The following is a 6,388-nucleotide window of genomic DNA, read 5'->3' as shown; positions in this document are numbered from 1 at the left end:
AGCATGCAAAGCCAAATGACAGGCCTCAGTCCAAGGGTGAGAACATAATTTTGTTCATTTTCCTCATATACAGAAATAAGTGTAGACAATGTGGCAGATTCTACACCGGCATTGTCAGACAATATAACCCAATACTCTCCTTCCATTTTTAGATGAGTTTGACATGTTAATGTGGCTACTAACAGAACTGACAGTAAAAGACAACGCGTACGAGGACAACTACAGCAGACTAGCGTCTCACGTGTCTGAGTTGGGTCTGACGTTCCGGGCTGAGGTACCAGGAGACGGAAACTGCATGTTTCACGCCGTGTCCGACCAAGTTCTCCGCACCGAGGGGAGACACGTCAGTCATCTACAGCTGCGTCAGCAGGCAGTCGGCCATTTGAGAAGAAACCCATTGAACGTAAGTAAAAAATATGGTTCTAGATATTAACTACATGTTGTACAAATATAATAATTTGCAATTCTCTGATGGTCTTTGGGCTTAGACAATGACACTTCAACCAACTTTGGCCTGCCTGGTTTACTGGGGGGCAGTATATTTCTTTTTACTTTGTTCGTGGTTCTCTTTGACGTAATAACGTTACAAGTCTAAATTGTACTTCTGTTAAGTTTCTGTTACACTGATGAGGGCGATATTCCCGTGATGTACATATATGAACAATTTCTCCGTCCATATTGTTTCAGGCTCGTGGCGACCATCTTGGTGCCTTCATTCCAAACCAAAGCTGGGAGGAGTACCTGGACACCATGTCACGTGACGAGACGTGGGGAGACCATGTCGTCCTACAGGCCATGGCGGACATGTTGGGTCGTGACGTCACCATCGTGTCCAGTGTAGAAGCGGACAATTACGTAACAGTCCTACATCCCCAATCACGGGCTCCGCCGAGGGCTGCACGTCCTTTGTTGCTGGGCCACTATGCTGAGAACCACTACGAAAGTCTTGATGGTAAGGGAATGACCATGATATGGATGAAACGCTAAATACTGCTAAACTCTCACAAAGCGGTACAATTTAGCCCTTCGGGCTGCCAACAGTTTTTACCCGCCTTGTGGAAAAAAAATCAGACTACTCTCAATATCGCTTTAGGTGAAGGACACAGTTAGTTCGATGATCAGAAGAATATCAAAGTGAACAACTATAAAAGTTAATTGCACTTATTGAGAGCCGCACATTCTGATACCATGTCACCATAACAGCCGGATATTATCGCATAAAATCATGCGTTTCATGAGAAAAGGCTGTGATTAGCGTTGTTGTCTTAACTTACGGTTTTGTTGTTGTTGTTATCCAGTCGACCTATTACAAGACAAACCTGTTGTGCTGCTGGTCAATGACGAATTCGGGACTTCCAAGGGCGGCATTTCCACCATCAACGGTCAGCTGATGGATCTTCTTACTGAAGGAGCAAATGTTCTCTGCACTGTGTTAAACGCTTCGGAGGAGGAAAAGCTAGAAGCACAGAGAAATGGCATTCGCTTGCTTGAACCTAAAACTTCAGGCTGTGAAGAAAGTTCACCAAAGCTAGACTGGCTCACCAACGATCACAAAAGCCGCTATCCACACCTTCCATTGAATGTAGGCGTCATCGTTGGCCATGCTGATGTCACTAGCACAGCTGCTAGAAATATCAAGAAAGAACGTCTTCCGTCCGCCAAGTTCATCCTCTACAATCACGTCATGCCGGAAGACACTGAGCACCACAAGAGCGATGACAAGGTGATGAGCATTGGAGACAAGATGGAAGCTATCCGCGAAGACATGGAAGAGGCCGATGTGGTGTTCTCCGTTGGGCCAACAATGCATGATTACTACAAAACCCAGATCAGACTCTCCAAGCCGCACCATATGTTTCTGCCGAAGCCTTCTGACATCTTCAGTCAAATGAATGTGACTTATGTCGAAGCAGAGACCAAAACGGTGCTGACAGTCGGCAGGGTCAGGGGCGTCGAGAAGTTGAAAGGCTACGATCTATTGGTAAAGGCCATGGGCAAGGTTCTGGACAGATTCCCAAAGGCAAGGTTGCGAATCCGCGGCGTCAGCGCTGAAAGTAAGGAAATCATCCAAACCATCATTGCGAAGGGCACATGCCACTTCACACCTCTGAAGTACGGCACACGGCACCAGCTGAGCAGAGATTTCCAAGAAGCTCACCTGGTCCTGATGCCGTCACGCGCAGAGCCGTTCGGACTGGTCGGTCTCGAGGCCATCGCTGCAGGCGTTCCGGTCCTCGTGTCCAGCAACTCAGGACTAGCAGAGTTCCTGGAAAGCAAAGGCCCGGATTTCGACCGCCCAATCGTAGACATGGACGGAAGCGACGACGTGGTGGCAGAAAGACTGGCGAAGCGCATCATCAAGGTCCTGAAGGGCGGCCCTGCGGAGTTCGAGGCCGCAAAACGGCTGAAAGACAGACTGCTGGCATCAAAATACTGGGAAGAGTCGCACAGGAAGTTCATGGAAGAGTGTGGCATTCCGCAGTGACAATGTCATTGACACTGAACTACTTTTGCTTCTAATGTCAGATCGAACATTTCTCTCAAAGAATGGAATTTTCCTGAAAAACGCCAAATTTTACAGGACATTTTACATTGCATCACATCTCTTAGCAACATACATGGACAAGTCAGAAGAATCTTAAAGTGCATAACTTTACAGACATAAAATGAGGTGGAACGGTAAGGAAATTCTACACAACGGTGTACAGTTCTAGCATTCCCGTAATGTGGCGTTGTAAACCTGCAGTTTTTGTTGCGCTTTACACATGTTATACATGTAACGTTAACGTTCAATATACATTTTGCATTGCTGTGATCAAACACAACAATCTCGTAACGTGGCGTTTAGAGCCTGCAGTTTTTGTTCCTCTTCTGCTGTGTTCTTACATGTTATATAATGTTATAAATTATACATGTTATACATGTATCGTTAAATATACATTTTGCATTACTGTGATTAAACAGTTTGAACTGAATACCTCCGTGTCCCATTACTTTCTCAATATTAGTTCAACATGATTGTTAGTGGTGACTTGACTTATGTCGAGTGTCAGTCCTCCACCGCCACTCGAACCAGTCAGCCGAGAAACGTCTGCCCTCCATTGCCCTCTCCATTGTTTAGTAAACAATACAAAAAAACAACACTAAAGGCTCCTAAAAGATTTTATAGTAAACGGTGGTTTGAAGGTTCCTGAATATGGGAAACGGTAGATATTATCCCACTTAAATTAGTAAAACGTAAAAAGGTGTCTCTGAATCAAGACGCGGACATAACGTTACTGCTGTAGTTACACGATACGCCGTGTGCTTACAATTATCGCCTACCTAAGATACAACAGAATCTACTAGATATTCTTTAAATCCATGACTGTGTAGTATACACTTTATACCAACGTCTTAAATCTGACCTCAAGATGTAGAAAGCGTCACTGCAAAGGACAAACCCAACTAGCCGCCATTTTTCAAACGATGACCCTACTTGACCCCGCGGCTACTCCTGATTACCCACATAACGCATCTATGGTCGCATGTCGATTAAAAGCAATATAAGCTCATCGCATTATTATTCTGTGTGCCAACGCATGTGCCAACTACGTTACAGTAAAGAAAACAAAAACCCCACACAAAAGTCACTTCGATAGCAAGACATCTATTCAGGAAATGCGTAACATTTTATACATATTTGAAGCTGTTTACAATTGATTAACACGGAAGTGTTCCAAGCAAGTGTTTAACACTTTGCCGTTTTACTGAAAGCACGTCTAACATAAAATAACATTACATACACATCACCAGATACAACTAACATATGAAGCTGGCACAATCAATAAAAAATACTTTTAGTACAAGCACAAGCTGAGACTACTAAGAATACAATACATATCCTAGCTCATTGGCAAGTATGAAGTTCTTGAAACAAAAGTTTACTAATCAAAATTGTCATTCTATGCTCAACTTTGAGGAAACGAGTTTACGTAAAATATTTCCCTCATCGATTACAAGGCATTGACAAACAAGTCTCAAAATCAGGAGTACACAAAGCTGTGGATATGCCACATAAGGAACATTTCCTACTTTCCCATACAATATGCAATCAGTATGATGCAAATATGGAAAGTACAACTCACTTACCATTCATCTAGTATACATTAAAAGATGTTTAACTTTACCAGGTACATAAAATGTACCCTATGACAAAGCAATACTATAGCAGCTGACCACAATGCCCCTTACGCCTGATTGGTTGGAAATGCACCAATCACAACGTCCTCTATAATATATTCAAAAACATCCTGATTGGTCAGGATAATGCTGATTATGTGTCATCACCTCATTCAAAAAATAATTCCGCACAGTTTCTATAAAGATTTTTTTCCCACTGAGTTACAAATTAGGTGCGTCACTGACAAAATTGGCAGATTTTGGGTATTGTGGTCTGCTTAAACAGTTACAGCTTATATTAAGCTTTGGGGTATATTGAGAAAGTTACAAGTACATATGACTGTACACGTATATATCACTAGATAGAGCTCTAAGTTCATTTCAAGTGTTGTCTCTTTGAACTGTGTAACGTTATATATAAAATGTACTATTATATACCAATGAGCAAGATATGTAATTTTATCCAAATGTTAGTGATTGTTATACGCATAGTGTAATTGCTGCTGAAAGGTTTAAAAACACCCTCATTTGTATATGGCAAGTGCAATAGTCCAAGTCAGGAAACATTTGATCATGAAAATCCACTCTAAATTAAATACAGGGGTGCTTTGGTTACGCTGGAAGTTAAAAATGCTACAAGTGACATGGCGAAAACTCCCTCATTTTCGACCAATAGTCCACCTAACCTTACGTGGATGAAATCTATACTTATTTTCATAAATGTTCACCGACTAATTCTCTCTCAAAATAGCTATAAACAGTGGTAAGTAGTTACATACAATGTAGTAGAGGCAAGTGGTTCTCTGATTGTGCTCCTGCAATACCCATAACTGTTATGCAAAAACCACCTTGGAACTTTTCTCACAGAACTTTTTGGCAGCCATCTTGGACAACTTCACAGTCCATCACTAATTCTGATACAAGTTATTACTATCTGCTTCTCATCATATACAGACTCTTCAAAACCTGATTAGCAAGTAGTTAACACTACTAGCTCTAGTTATCAAGTTAATAAGTAGTAAGCATTTTAATATTTGGTTCCCAATTTTCCTGTGAACTCGTAAAAAATCCTCCATTCTGTAAACAGTGCAACATTTCAAAATTACATCGAAGATGTAAAAAAAATTCTCCACTTCTCAAATTCTTTCTTCTACGTAAGGCACAGTCTTTCTCTCTGTACTCATTCTTAAGTCTGTCAAACTATTACCTCTTTGCAAAGGTACAAATATAGTTCTTGCAATTTGCGAACAAACACCTCATAATTCTGCCAAATTCTTCGTAAAATTCTATCACTTATTGCTGCTCCTACCATTACTTTGTAATTCTATTTCTCAACTGTGCAGTCTTATATTCTGTGACTATTGTTCAGTCACTGTTCCTGACTTAAACAGTGGATAGGGTAAAATATACATATGTGTTGCCCTGTAAAATGCATAGCTTTACTACATATTCATCTATGTATCATTTAGATTAAAAGCCCTATAACTGGAATTCACTGTTCTTTGACAGAGTGAACATATGAAGTTCTGATCTGTGCATAGCTGCAATTCTGTACAATGAAGCATTTACTCTCCTGCAGTTCTATAACCTATAGCTCCATGTGTTCCTATATGGGTTTTGTAAGTAACAGTTCTGTTCTATATCATTCTACTGTCTCTATGGCTTCCATGTTGTCAACCTACTAGTATCACTTCCGACACAATAAGCTCTATAATTTGTGTGGCAGAATGTGTCTTTGTTATAATATGCCAGCAGCCACAACTGTTATGTACTTTGGTGATTAGCGAATTGCTTTCCAGTGCAATATAGATGTACTGTTCTACAATATGCATAGCAGTAATTTTGTCCTGTTTAGTATTCTGCAAATCTGTAGCCCTTTTGACTTTTTCTTTTGCCATCCTTAATGTGTTCATTCATTACAATGTTCTATGATTCAGTAGACTGAAACGGTTCTATACACAGTGGTTCTAGAGCTCTACTATTCTGTAGAATGTAGAGTTCTGTAGCACAGATAATTTTGTCTGCTGTTCTATAATCAGCTACACGTTTTTCTATTGTGCTGAACATATCAAATGAGTATGTAAATGCAATGTTTTTTTAAAGCTCCCCATTCTGTCTGCTGTTCTATAATACAGTACATATCGTTCTTCTATTATTCTGTAGTACACATTAAAGAGCATGTAGATGAAATGTTCTGTAGAATGCAGACAGAATAGTAGCATTCACC

The sequence above is a fragment of the Branchiostoma lanceolatum genome, chromosome 10 (genome assembly GCF_035083965.1).
Source record: "Branchiostoma lanceolatum isolate klBraLanc5 chromosome 10, klBraLanc5.hap2, whole genome shotgun sequence".
Lineage (NCBI taxonomy): Eukaryota > Metazoa > Chordata > Leptocardii > Amphioxiformes > Branchiostomatidae > Branchiostoma > Branchiostoma lanceolatum.
Note: the sequence above shows the minus strand (reverse complement) of the source record.